This window comes from Triticum dicoccoides, chromosome 1A, assembly GCF_002162155.2.
Source record: "Triticum dicoccoides isolate Atlit2015 ecotype Zavitan chromosome 1A, WEW_v2.0, whole genome shotgun sequence".
Taxonomy (NCBI): domain Eukaryota; kingdom Viridiplantae; phylum Streptophyta; class Magnoliopsida; order Poales; family Poaceae; genus Triticum; species Triticum dicoccoides.
Window position 1 is genome coordinate 294,200,016 of NC_041380.1, and position 15,113 is coordinate 294,215,128.

Here is a 15,113-nt window from a genome sequence, read left to right on the forward strand (position 1 = left end):
AACTTGTCCACTATGCTAGTTACCTCTTTATCGATTTTGTTCTATTTTCTCGTTTCTGTGTTCCGGCATCCCTGTGATAAAATCACACTGTGTCTGGCCAGACGATGATGGATACCCTAACACTGAGAGTGCCCAACAATATCTCTCCATCGTCGGAGGAGCAAATCCCAATCTCGAGCTATCAAGTTACTTGACACACTTTTCCATCAACATGTAAGCCACTGTAATAGCCACCCATTTACGGATGACGTTTAACAAACCCCAAAGTTCATGAAGCAAGTATGAAGAAACTCGATACTCTAAGGTCTAAGGAATTATGCAAACATTAACCATCTCTATGTTATTAACCATAAACTTGTGATGAATGTTTCTCACAGCATAATGAAGGAAATATGCCCTAGAGGCAATAATAAAGTTGTTATCTATATTTCCTTATATCATGATAAATGTTTATTATTCATGCTAGAATTGTATTAACCGGAAACTTAGTACATGTGTGAATACATAGACAAACAGAGTGTCACTAGTTTGCCTCTACTTGACTAGCATGTTGAATCAATGATGGTTATGTTTCCTTACCATAGACATGAGTTGTCATTTGATTAATAGGATCACATCATTAGAGAATGATGCGATTGACTTGACCCATCCATTAGCTTAGCATGATGATCATTTAGTTTGTTTCTATTGCTTTCTCCATAACTAATACATGTTCCTATGACAATGAGATCATGCAACTCCCGAATACCAGAGGAACACTTTGTGTGCTACCAAATGTCACAACATAACTGGGTGATTATAAAGGTGCTCTACAGGTGTCTTTGATGGTGTTTGTTGAGTTGGCATAGATCGAGATTAGGATTTGTCTCTCCGATTGTCGAAGAGGTATCTCTGGGCCCTCTCGGTAATGTATATCACTATAAGCCTTGCAAGCAATGTAGCTAATGAGTTTGTTACGGGATGTAGCATTACGGAACGAGTAAAGAGACTTGCCGGTAACGAGATTGAACTAGGTATTGAGATACCGATGATCAAATCTCGGGCAAGTAACATACCGATGACAAAGGGAACAACATATATCGTTATGCGGTTTGACCGATAAAGATCTTCGTAGATTATGTAGGAACCAATATGAGCATCCAGGTTTCGCTATTTGTTATTGACCGGAGACATGTCTCGGTCATGTCTACATAGTTCTCGAACCCGTAGGGTCCGCACGCTTAACGTTCGGTAACGATCGGTATTATGAGTTTAAGTGTTTTGATGTACCGAAGATAGTTCGGAGTCCCGGATGATCACGGACATGACGAGGAGTCTCGAAATGGTCGAGACATAAAGATTGATATATTGGACGACTATATTCGGACACCATATGAGTTCCGGGGGTCATCGGATATTTATTGGAGTGACGGAGGGTTATCGGAAACCCCGGGGAACTAATGGGCCTACATGGGCCTTCTGAGAGAGAGAGGAGGGGGCCTAGGGCTGGCCGCACCCCCCCCCTTGGGAGTCCGAATTGGACAAGGAGGGGGGCGGCGCCCCCTCTTTCATCCCTCTCTCCTCTCCTTCCTTTCCCCTTCCCCCTTCCTAGTTAACTAGGAAAAGGGGAGTCCTACTCCTACTAGGAGGACTCCCCCTCTCCTTGCCGCGCCCCTAGGTTGTCCGGCCTCCCCCCTTGCTCCTTTATATACGGGGGCAGGGGGCACCCTAGAACACACAAGTTGATTGTTTCCAGCCGTGTGCGGTGCCCCCCTCCACCATAATCCACCTCGGTCATATCATAGTGGTGCTTAGGCGAAGCCCTATTCCGGTAGCATCATCATCACCGTCTTCATGCCATCGTGCTGATGAAGCTCTCCGTCGACACTCTACTAGATCGTGAGTTCGTGGGATGTCACCCAGCCAAACGTGTGCAGATCGCGGAGGTGCCGTACCTTCGGTGCTAGGATTGGTCGATCATGAAGATGTACGACTACATCAACTGCGTTATCATAACGCTTCCGCTTACGGTCTATGAGGGCACGTGGACAACACTCTTCCCTCTCGTTACTATGCATCACCATTGTCGGTGTACTAGAATAGGGGTACCCTAGTACCCCGAACTTGTGCACGGGCAGTTGCAGCACCCCGCGGCAAGGCTTGCCGGGCGAACGCCAAGATCCTCCGTGGTTCCCTTGGAGCCATTCAAGAACCAAGTATTTAAGCTCAGGAGACAAGGCCCTGGCAAGAGGAGCTTGCCGGGAAGGCCAACCAAGGCACTCCAAGGAACTTGCCGCGACGCGCCACGCGCTCCGGCAAGGCAACAAGGCCCCGGCAAGAGGAGCTTGCCGGGAAGACCAACCAAGGTACCTCGAGGCCCGGTGAGCGACAAGCTTCCGGACCCGACAAGATAACGGCAGTGTCAAGGCGCTTGCCGTGGCAGGCCGCCACTCTGTGCCCACGCTCCAGCGCATCCACCAACGTGTCGCCCTGGGGCCTCTCCAGGCGCGCGTGGCGGGAGGCTGTGCAGCCAGCGGTGCACAGTGGCATGCGAAGCTGACAAGATCGCCATCGTGGCGAACGGTGGCGCCCCTAACGGTCCTTTTCTGCACTGTTTGGGCGACTCAGACGGGCATTTAATGCCCTTGTCCCCTGCCGTCAGGGTTAGGTAGGGTGCATTGTACAAGTAACTGTACCAACTACCTCACTTTTTACATTTGTACCCTTCTCTGCGTTGCCACCTGTCGGTGACCCCTTTAGCGTATAAAAGGAGGCCCATGCACAACGTAGAGGGGGTTCGAGAGGTTCGCGAGGTTCGACTCATTCGTAACCCAGAAAAACACTATGCTCTCTCTCTGCAGCAAAAACACAAGATAATCAAACAAGCAGCAGTAGGAGTGTTATCTCTCCGGACAGCTCCGAAGCTGGGTAAACTGCTCGTGTGCTTCGCCTCGATCTGCTCTTCGTGTGATCTCCGCCCCCCGCCGAACCGAAAGGGCCCCGGTCCGCCGGCCCCATAGGTGTTCTACAGGGGGCTTCGCCGACAAGCTCTGGCCCCGATAGAGATGGATCTGCGCAGGAGCATGATAAGATGCAGAAGAGAATGGTGCAGCGTCTAGTTTACTTTGTCAGTTCCCTTCTACAGGGGGCTAGATCGAGGTACTCTGGTGTGCAGAAGTTGCTTTTCGGCCTCCTCATGGCCTCGAGAAAGCTGCCCCATTACTTCCAAGCACATGAGATCACAGTCGTCACTCGCTTTCCGCTGAAGAGGATACTGCAAAATCCAGAAGCGACAGGTAGGATTGTCGAGTGGGCGCTGGAACTGTCAAGCTTTGGCCTCATATTTGAGAGCACTTCAACTATCCAAAGCAGGGCATTGGCAGAGTTCATAGCAGAATGGACGCCAACACCAGATGAAGAAATTCCAGAGACGAGCATCCCCGTCAAAGAGGCAAGCAAAGAGTGGCTGATGTACTTTGATGGTGCCTTCTCGCTGCAAGGCGCCGGTGCGGGCGTGCTGCTTGTCGCGCCCACCGGAGAGCACCTCAAGTACGTAGTCCAGATGCACTTTCCCAAGGAGCAAGCAACCAACAATACTGCAGAGTATGAAGGATTGCTTGCCGGTCTCAGAATCGCAGCAGACCTTGGGATCAAGAAGCTCATTGTCAGGGGTGACTCACAGCTTGTCGTCCGATAAGTGAACAAGAACTACCAGAGTCCATTGATGGAAACATATGTCAATGAGTTGAGGAAGCTAGAAGAGCACTTTGACGGCCTACAGATGGAGCATATCCCAAGAGCTCAGAATGACATTGCTGATGGCCTGTCAAAGTGCGCCGCACTAAAGTTACCTGTGGAACCAGGGATCTTTGTGCTCAAGTTGACTCAACCATCCGTAACACCATCAACTGGACAAAGCAAGAAGAGGAAGTTGGTTTCTGGTGACTACTTTCCGGCAGAGCTCCCCGAAGCCGCCGCCAAGAAAGTCCCCAAGATCAACACCAATGATGCTGAGGGGCAGTCTGCTCCGGCAAGCCTTATGGTTTGTTCCGTTGAAGCAGACGCTCCCAACAAGTTTTGCTCTGGCAAGCTTGCTGGGGAACATCAAGCTCCGGCAGGGCCGCAAGTCCTTGCCGTAGAAGCGGATGTTCCCGCAGCAGCAGATGTGCCTTTAGTCCTTGTTGTCGAGCCACAAGCTCCAGCATGGGCACATCAGATTGTCCATTTCCTTCAGACAGGAGAACTTCCCGAAGAGCAAGAAGAAGCGGAAAAAGTAGCCCGGCAGTCTAGTATGTACCAGTTTGTCGATAGCATACTGTACGGAAGAAGACTCAACGGTGTGAAATTGAAGTGTATTTGCCAGGAAGATGGACAAAAGCTATTGGCAGAGATACATGGAGGCATATGTGGCCACCACATTTGCGCAAGAGCACTTGCCGACAAAGCTTTCCGGCAAGGTTTCTTTTGGCCGACAGCCCTCCAGGATGCAACTGCACAAGTAACCAAGTGTGAAGCGTGCCAGTTCCACTCCAAACAGATAAACCAGCCAGCTCAAGCTCTCCAGACGATCCCTTTATCCTGGCCATTTTTGGTCTGGGGGCTCGATATCCTCAGCCCTTTCCCCCGAGCTGTCGGGGGCTTTGAGTACTTGTACATCGCAATCGACAAGTTCACAAAGTGGTCGGAAGTGCAGCCAGTGAGGAAGGTGACAGCACAGTCAGCAGTCAAGTTCTTCAGGTCAATTGTTTGCCGTTTCGGGATCCCTAACGGGATCATCACCGACAACGGCAGGCAATTCACGAGCCGCACCTTCATGCAGTACGTCCAAGACCTTGGCGCCAAGGTCTGCTTCGCTTCTGTTGCTCATCCGAGAAGCAACGGTCAAGCAGAGAGGACAAATGCTGAAGTGATGCGCAGGCTCAAGACCAGAACTTTCGACAGGCTAAGCAAGTGCGGAAGAAACTGGATCGAGGAGCTGCCGGTGGCTCTTTGGTCGATCAGAACGACGCCAAATCGAGCCACTGGCCAGACGCCTTTCGCTCTAGTCTATGGACCAGAGGCAGTTCTCCCCACGGAACTCGTATACGGATCGCCTCGAGTGCTCGCTTATGATGAGCTTGAGCAAGAACAGCTGCGACAAGACGACGCGCTGCTCCTTGAGGAAGATCGTCTTCAGGCTGCTGTACGAGCTGCTCGATACCAGCAAGCTTTGCGCCGCTACCATAGCCGCAAAGTTAAGGCCAGAAGCTTCAAGCAAGGCGACCTTGTTCTTCGGCGCGTTCAGTCTGCCAAGAATTCCAACAAGTTGACGCCAAAGTGGGAAGGCCCTTATCGGGTGAAACGAGTCACAAGGCCCGGCGATGTCCGCCTTGAGACCGAAGATGGCATTCCGGTGAGCAACTCCTGGAACATAGAACATCTTCGTAAGTTTTTCCCGTAGGGCGCGGTTGCCGGAACCCGTTCCGGCAACCACCTTTTGTACAAGTCTTGCCGCTGTTGCATATAATCCTTTGTACAAAGCTGGGCGCAGATCCCGTGCATAAGTAAAACCCCATGTGCTCCGCACAACTTGTCCATTTCATGCATTAGTTTCTTTCTTGCATGCGTTATCTAACACTTTGTGCAGCACCTACATCCGGTAAGCAATAACGAGCCAAAGGGCTCCATATCATTATTTTCTCTTCTTTCTTCTTTTCAACAAAGGAAAAGAAGGTTCCCTCGCACACAAGTTTGCCGGGGGGGAGGAGAAGATTGTGGTATGGACCAGGCGTCGTTCAAGCAAAGTTTTGCCTTGCCGGGAAGCAAACGACAGAAAAGCTAAGTTGCCAAAGTTTGAGCAATCAGTTTTTAAATTTTTGAGTTATCTTCCTCGAACGGCCCTGCTTTGTATTGAAAACCTGTGCGCGGAGGAACCAACTCGTGGCTAGTTGCGCCCTTACTTTGTTTCGAGTCCGCTCAACAACTTAAGTGTGCTGCATCTAGTCGCGACAAGGTTTCTTGTCGGAAGCAGCGCCGCCAGCAGGCTGCTGACGTTCCGTACTCAGCGCTCGCGGCTCGGGTGCCTGCGCCGACAAGTTCCCTAGAAGCGTAGGGTAAAAACATACAAAGAAAGGAATCTAGTAGAGGAAATAACATAGCAATTGATAATAGAAATAAAGTTATATTACAAGATAACTTGTCACAGCTCTAACAGACTGTTTTCATAACATGATTAGCAGCGACAAGGGAAAAGAAGAAATGGGCGGCCTAGTCTACGCGATCGCCCTCAACCCTCTTGATCTCGCTCACCTTGTCCACAATGGGTGCGACAAGGGCCTTGAGTGCGTCCCGATCGGCGTTGGCGGCAAGGATTTAAGGACGTTGGTGAAGCTGAGGCCTGGGTTGCGGAAGGCCACCTTCATCAGCACCTTCTGGAGAACCCCGGCGCAGATTCTGCGCGACTCGTCGGCCAGCTGCTTTGGGATCCTCTCCCGGAGCCGCTGGAGTGCCGTTGCCACGCCCTTGAAGAATAGGCTGAGCTTGGCGCTGGTTGGAGATTCTCGTCGGAGGGATACCCAAAGTCCTCCATCCCTAGCTGCGCCAGCTCCTCGTCGATGACTGCGGCAATATTCACCAGACCCTCAGTCCAGTGCTCCACAGTATCTCTGAATGAGTTTTGGGTAACTGCGATGCTCTCCAGCAGCGCCTTGTCAGCCTTGACCTTCTCCGACAAGGTCCTCTCCCGCTCCTTGGCGGCCTCCAGCGTCTGCGTCAGCGTGGCCAGCTTCAACTCCAGGTCTGCATTAGAATCCTTGGCGGCGCTGAGCTCCTTGCCCCTCTCAGCGAGAAGACCTTGCAGCTCACCATGGGCGGCAGCATCCTTCTCACGCTCATGCTTGAGCGTGGAAAGCTCCTCGCCTCTCTTTCCGATGTTGGCCTCCAGCTGCGCCACCTTCTCCTCCAGCTCTTTCTTGGCGGCCTCTGCGATTGCGGCAGCGTCCTTTGCTTCCTTGAGCGCCCCACCAAGTGCTTGCTCGCGCTCGGCGAGCTCCTCTTTGTAGCTGTCGAGGTTGGCCTTCCGCTGCACCAATTCGCCTTCCCGCGCGGACTGCTTCTCGGCGGCCAGCCTTTGCTCCTCCTCAGCTTCGGCCTTCTCGAGAAGGAAGGCCGTGCGCGCCTCGGCGAGTTGCTCCCGCTCCTGTGCCAGGGACCGGAGAGCTTCTTGATTGTGGCCCCGGAGCTCCTCCGCGCGCTTCTCCATATCAACTCCCGCCATCGCGACAAGCGCTTCCCGGGAAGCCAGCTTGGCTTGCCGTGCGCGGTAGAGTGACAGCAGCTTCCGCAGCAGCTGCTCCTCCTCAGGCTCGCCACTGCTACTGCTAGGCGCGTCAACCAACGACAGTCCAGCGGAGGCGAGCACTTCCTCATCGAAAGTTTCCCCCTCAACCGGTGCCCTGGAGCTCGACGCCTAGGGTAGCTTGATGATGATATCGTCGCCGGCCTTCAAGTAGGCGCTGGGCTTGGGCTCCTCGGAGCCCGGCCCCGCAGCAGCGACAGAGGGATCGGTGGTCGGCGCAGCGCCTGGCGCTCCTGCGGCCTCAGGGTCGTCAGTGCGATCGCCCGACCCCTCGCCGGCTTCTGCGGCAGCCTTGGCGGCCTCCTCGCCGGCGGTCTCATCAGCACCGGCCCCTTCTTCATTGGCGGCGGTGTCCTCAGTGCTGCCATGCGCGCCTTCCTCGCCGGCGCCCTCTGTCTCCATTGGCTCAGCAGCAGATGGGTCTGAAGAACGAAGAAGGAAGAAAAATCAATCAAAAATCCAAGAGAAGAAAATCAGAAGAAGAAGAACCCAAGGGAAAGTTTTTGGACAAGTGAATTACCTGTGCCAAGATCTGCAGTTGCGGTCCCGGCCGCCGCAGGATCGATGGTGCTGCCCCTTGCCGGAGAGTTCTCCCTTGTCGGAGAGCGCTCCCTTGCCGGGGACTCCTCCCTTGGCGGCGTAGTCGAAGCAGATGGCACTTCGGGACCAGCTTCCGGGCGCTCCTGATATGGCTGCTCTGCTCCTACACAAATCAACAAGCAAGATATCAACAAAGGAAAAAGCACTCATGCGCGCCTGACGGCAGAAAGCTAACTATGAACTTACGCTGGGGGCTGCGCTGGGGGCTGCTTTGAGGAGTGGTTGTCGGGTCCGTCAAGGTGGTCTCGGACCCACCCCCTGCTGACACGGTGGGGTCATCTTCGATGAAAATCACCGCGGCCTTGGCCCTCTTCGCCGCTCTATGGGCCAGCGTCCTGAAAAGAAAGGAGTCCAGATTGAAGCAAGTCAGATACAAGATAAAAACAACAAGATTGAAGAACTACAAGAGCACCAAAGAAACTTACTCTTCTTCCTCCTCGTCGGAGCTGAGCGCGGAAAGATCGAAGTCCGGCTCCCTCCCGGTGCGGCGAGGCGGAGGAGTAGGATCCCTTGCCCGCTTGGCGGGGGCGGTGGCGGTGGCTCGGGAAGATCCCGCTCCAGTTGCCGCTGCTGCGTGAGGCGCTCCCGCGGCAACATTGCTTGCCTTGGTAGAGCTCGCGCGGCTCGGCGGCTGTTGACCCGGCTACCGCCCCGCTACGTCCGCGGCCCTGCAAAGACGCCTTCTTGGCGGGGCCGGGGGCTCCGCCCGCGGCAAGCTTTCTGAAGGCTCGGGCTCTTCCTCGCCGGCCTCGCTCGGCTCAGCTTCAGAGCCGGCAGGCTCTTCCTCGCCAATGAACTCCGCGCGCTCGGCGAGGTTTGCCGCCTCTGCCGCCTCCGCCTCCTCCATAGTGAACCCGAACGCGCCCGCGGCAGCTGCGGCCGCAACCTCTTCCGCCCTAGTGGCGATGCGCTGCAGCTCCTCGTCGGTGGTGTCACGGGTGAGGCTCTTCTGCTCGTCAGCACGGACCGGCACTTCTTCCAAGTTGTCGAAGAACGCTTGTACGACGTCATCCGCAGGCTCTTGCCAAGTTGGAACGATTCCGTGTGAATCGCACAACGGCATCATGGCGCGGATCCGGTCAAGCGAAGAATTATTGCACAATGGAACGACGCCCCTCGCCAACGTGAATGGGTGCTGGGGATCGCGTTTGAACAACTCCAGGAGCATTGCATCCAGCTCCAAGACGGTGAAGTTGTAGTTGAGGCCCGGCCGCAGCCTCATGATGTCCGCCGAGTTCTTGAATTCCCAGGCGGGCCTCCCCCTCTCCTGCAGGGGGCAATGCGGCGGCGGAGGAAATCTGCGCCTACAGCGCCTACAGTGAGCCCGACAAGCCTGAGGCGAAGGATCCTAGTAATGGCGATCTTCAGCCTCTCGTCTTCCGGGGCCACGTTGCTCCACTCATTGCCGCGCACTATTGGAGCTTGGCGCACGGCAGTGAAGGGCTGCGGATTCTGCTCGACGATCCAGCACCACTCCGCTCTCCACTCCTCCCACTTGCTGCAGAGCTCACCCTCCAAGTACGCCTCCTTCTTGCCGACTCTCGAGATCCAGGCGATCCCTCCGGCAAGCGGCTCTCCTCTCTCTACCCGAGGTATGAAGAAGTGGCGGAAAAGGGCAACATTGGGGTGGACTCCGACAAAGTTTTCACACAAATGTGCGAAAACTGCCATGGTCAGAACGGCGTTGGGGGTGAAATCAAGGAGGCGGAAGCCGTAGGTGTTCATGATATCGCAGAAGAACTCCGAGAAGGGCGGGTAGAGCCCGCAATAGAAGAACAGCGCAAAGAATGGGTACCCATTTGGAGCCAGTTCCGAAGCAGCGGCCGGGAGTACCCTCGTGCGCGGATGCGCCCGCGTCTCCGTCGCCCAAAAGAGGTAGAAGTACTCCCTCATCTCCTTCACGCCGAGCTGGGGGGAGAAGATCGCCCTCTCCTTCCGCAGCGCCGCGAGCCGCTGTGCCTCGGCCGACTTCACACCCTTTCCCTTGTCGGCTTTCGGAGCCATGGCGGAGGTGGTGAGGGAGGTCGACGGCGTTGGTGATGCTGGTGGCAATGGGGGGCGGGGCACTGCTCTCTCGGCTTCGAGAAGAAGGGGGGGAGCGGCGGAGGTTCGTCAAGATGGAGTAGTAGCAACCAGCGAGGGGGAACAAACTGCCCCTGTTTCCTCTGCTTATAAAGAGGGACGGGGCGGACGTTTCGCCCTTCCGAATAAAGAACCACCCACGATCTCTCCCACGACGCCGCATTCAACGCGTGCCGTTAGGGGAGAGCGCGGTGGATACGGAGCGAGATTCGGCGTGGCCCAGTCCGCGTGTGCCCGTGCCCTGTCTTGGGCCTGGCCCAACAGCGCTCGGCACCATGTCTGGCCCAGGCCCGGGGGCTCTTGTCGGTGTACTAGAATAAGGGTACCCTAGTACCCCGAACTTGTGCACGGGAAGTTGCAGCACCCCGCGGCAAGGCTTGCCGGGCGAACGCCAAGATCCTCCGTGGTTCCCTTGGAGCCATTCAAGAACCAAGTATTTAAGCTCAGGAGACAAGGCCCCGGCAAGAGGAGCTTGCCGGGAAGGCCAACCAAGGCACTCCAAGGAACTTGCCGCGACGCGCCATGCGCTCCGGCAAGGCAACAAGGCCCCGGCAAGAGGAGCTTGCCGGGAAGACCAACCAAGGTACCTCGAGGCCCGGTGAGCGATAAGCTTCCGGACCCGACAAGATAACGGCAGCGGCAAGGCGCTTGCCGCGGCAGGCGGCCACTCTGTGCCCACGCTCCAGCGCATCCACCAACGTGTCGCCCTGGGGGCCTCTCTAGGCGCGCGTGGCGGGAGGCTGTGCAGCCAGCGGTGCACAGTGGCATGCGAAGCTGACAAGATCGCCATCGTGGCGAACGGTGGCGCCCCTAACGGTCCTTTTTTGCACTGTTTGGGCGACTGAGACGGGCATTTAATGCCCTTGTCCCCTACCATCAGGGTTAGGTAGGGTGCACTGTACAAGTAACTGTACCAACTACCTCACTTTTTACATTTGTACCCTTCTCTGCGTTGCCACCTGTCGGTGACCCCTTTAGCGTATAAAAGGAGGCCCATGCGCAACGTAGAGGGGGTTCGAGAGGTTCGCGAGGTTCGACTCATTCATAACCCAGAAAAACAATACGGTCTCTCTCTGGAGCAAAAACACAAGATAATCAAACAAGCAGCAGTAGGAGTGTTATCTCTCCGGAGAGCTCCGAAGCTGGGTAAACTGCTCATGTGCTTCGCCTCGATCTGCTCTTCATGTGATCTCCGCCCCCCGCCGAACCGAAAGGGGCCCGGTCCGCCGGCCCCATAGGTGTTCGTGGATCAGTTTCCCCGACAACCATGATCTTGTGTGTGCGTAGGATTTTTTTGAAATTGCTATGTTCCCCAACAATAGTATTAGAGCCAGGTTTATGCGTAGATGTTATATGCACGAGTAGAACATAAAGGAGTTGTGGCGTGGGTATATACATATTGCTTGTCGTCACTAGTTGATTCTTGATTCGGCGATATTGTTGGATGAAGCGGCCCAGACCGACATTATGTGTATGCTTACGCGAGACTGGTTCTACCGACATGCTTCGCACACAGGTGTCTGGTGGGTGTAAGTTTCTCCAACTTTAGTTGAATTAGATTCAATGAACATGGTTCTTTCTGAAGATCAAAAAGCAATCACTATACCGCCTTGTGGTTTTCGATGCGTAGGTAAGAACGGTTCTTGCTCAGCCCATGGCAGCCACGTAAAACTTGCAACAACAAAGTAGAGGACGTCTAACTTGTTTTTGCAGGGCATGTTATGATGTGATATGGTCAAGACATGATGCTAAATTTTATGTATGAGATGATCATGTTTTGTAACACAGTTATCGGCAACTGGCAGGAGCCATATGGTTGTCGCTTTATTGTATGAAATGCAATCGCCATGCAATTGCTTTACTTTATTACTAAGTGGTAGCGATAGTCATAGATGCAATAGTTGGCGAGACAATAATGATGCTTCGATGGAGATCAAGGTGTCAAGCCGGTGACAATGGTGATCATGACGGTGCCTTGGAGATGGAGATCATAGGCACAAGATGATGATGGCCATATCATATCACTTATATTGATTGCATGTGATGTTTATCATTTATGCATCTTAGTTTCTTTAGTTCGGCGGTAGCATTATAAGATGATCTCTCACTAAATTTCAAGGTATAAGTGTTCTCCCTGAGTATGCACCATTGCTACAGTTCGTCGTGCCGAGGCACCACGTGATGATCGGGTGTGATAAGCTCTACGTTCACATACAACGGGTGCAAGCTAGTTTTGCACACGCGGAATACTCGGGTTAAACTTGACGAGCCTAGCATATGCAGATATGGCCTCGGAACACCGAGACCGAAAGGTCAAGTGTGAATCATATAGTAGATATGATCCACATAGTGATGTTCACCATTGAAAACTACTCCATCTCACGTGATGATCGGACATGGTTTAGTTGATATGGATCATGTGATCACTTAGATTACTAGAGAGATGTCTATCTAAGTGGGAGTTCTTAAGTAATTTGATTAATTGAACTTTAATTTATCATGAACTTAGTACATGATAGTATTTTGCATGTCTATGTTGTTGTATAGATGGCCCGTGCTATTGTTCCGTTGAATTTTAATGCGTTCCTTGAGAAAGCTAAGTTGAAAGATGATGGTAGCAACTACACGGAATGGGTCCGTAACTTGAGGATTATCCTCATTGCTGCAAAGAAGAATTACGTCCTGGAAGCACCGCTAGGTGACAAACCCGCTGCAGGAGCAACGCAAGATGTTGTGAACACCTGGTAGAGCAAAGCTGATGACTACTTGATAGCTCAGTGTGCCATGCTTTACGGCTTAGAACCGGGACTTCAACAATGTTTTGAACATCATGGAGCATATGAGATGTTCCAGGAGTTGAAGTTAATATTTCAAGCAAATGCCTGGATTGAGAGATATGAAGTCTCCAATAAGTTCTATAGCTGCAAGATGGAGGAGAATAGTTCTGTCAGTGAACATATACTCAGAATGTCTGGGTACCACAACCACTTGACTCAGCTGGGAGTTAATGTTCCTGCTAATAGTGTCATTGACAGAGTTCTTCAATCACTGCCACCAAGCTAGAAAAGCTTCATGATGAACTATAATATGCAACGGATGGATAAGACGATTCCTAAAGCTCTTCGCAATGCTAAAGGCTGCGGAGGTAGAAATCAAGAAGGAGCATCAATTGTTGATGGTCAACAAGACCACCAGTTTCAAGAAAAGGGTAAAGGGAAGAAAGGGAACTTCAAGAAGAACAACAAGCAGTTGCTGTCAAGTGAAGAAACCCAAGTCTGGACCTAAGCCTGATACTGAGTGCTTCTACTGCAAAGGAACTGGTCACTGGAAGCGGAACTGCCCCAAGTATTTGGCGGAGAAGAAGGATGGCAAAGTGAAAGGTATATTTGGTATACATGTTATTGATGTGTACCTTACTAATGCTTGCAGTAGTGCCTGGGTATTTAACACTGGTTCAGTTGCTAACATTTGCAACTCGAAACAGGGGCTACAAATTAAGCGAAATTGGCTAAGGACGAGGTGACGATGCGCATAGGAAATGGTTCCAAAGTCGATGTGATCGCCGTCAGCACGCTACCTCTACATCTACCTTCGGGATTAGTTTGAGACCTAAATAATTGTTATTTGGTGCCAGTGTTGAGCATGAACATTATATCTGGATTTTATTTCATGCGAGACGGTTATTCATTTAAATTAGAGAATAATGGTTGTTCTATTTATATGAGTAATATCTTTTATGGTCATCCACCCTTGTTGAGTGGTCTATTTTTACTAAATCTTGATAGTAGTGATACACATGTTCATAGTATTGAAGCCAAAAGATGCAGAGTTGATAATGATAGTGAAACTTATTTGTGGCGCTGCCGTTTAGGTCATATTGGTGTAAAGCGCATGAAGAAACTCCATTCTGATGGACTTTTGGAATCACTTGATTATGAATCACTTGGTACTTGCGAACCATGCCTCATGGCAAGATGACTAAAACTCCGTTCTCCGAAACAATGGAGTGAGCAACCGAGTTATTGGAAATCGTACATACTGATGTATGTGGTCCAATGAACATCAAACCTCGCGGCAGATATCATTATTTCCTCACCTTCACAGATGATTTGAGAAGACATGGGTATATCTACTTAATGAAACATAAGTCTGAAAGATTTGAAAAGTTCAAAGAATTTCAGAGTGAAGTGGAAAATCATCTTAACAATAAAATCAAGTTTCTACAATTTGATCGTGGAGGTGAATATTTGAGTTATGAGTTCAGACTTCATTTGAAACAATGCGGAATAGTTTCGCAACTCACGCCACCTGGAACACCACAACATAATGGTGTGTCTGAACGTCGTAACCGCACTTTATTAGATATGGTGCGATCTATGATGTCTCTCACTGATTTAACGCCATCGTTTTGGGGTTATGCTTTAGAGACGGCTGCATTCACGTTAAATAGGGCACCATCTAAATCCGTCGAGATGACACCTTATGAATTGTGGTTTGGCAAGAAACCCAAGTTGTCGTTTCTTAAAGTTTGGGGCTGCGATGCTTATGTGAAAAAACTTCAACCTGATAAGGTCGAACCCAAATCGGAGAAATGTGTCTTCATAGGATACCCAAAGGAGACTGTTGGGTACACCTTCTATCACAGATCCGAAGGCAATATATTCATTGCTAAGAATAGATCCTTTATAGAGAAGGAGTTTCTCTTGAAAGAAGTGAGTGGGAGGAAAGTAGAACTTGACGAGGTAATTGTACCTTATCCCTTATTGGAAAGTAGTTCATCACTGAAATCAGTTCCAGTGATTCCTACACTATTAAGTGAGGAAGCTAATGATAATGATCATGAAACTTCTGATAAAGTTACTACCGAACCTCGTAGGTCAACCAGAGTAAGATCCGCACCAGAGTGGTATGGTAATCCTGTTCTAGAAGTCATGTTACTTGACCATGACGAACCTACGAACTATGAGGAAGCGATGACGGGCCCAGCTTCCGCAAAATGGCTTCAGGCCATGAAATCTGAGATGGGATCCATGTATGAGAACAAAGTATGGACTTTGGTTGACTTGCCCGTTGATCGACATGCCATAGAGAATAAATGGATCTTCAAGAAGAAGAC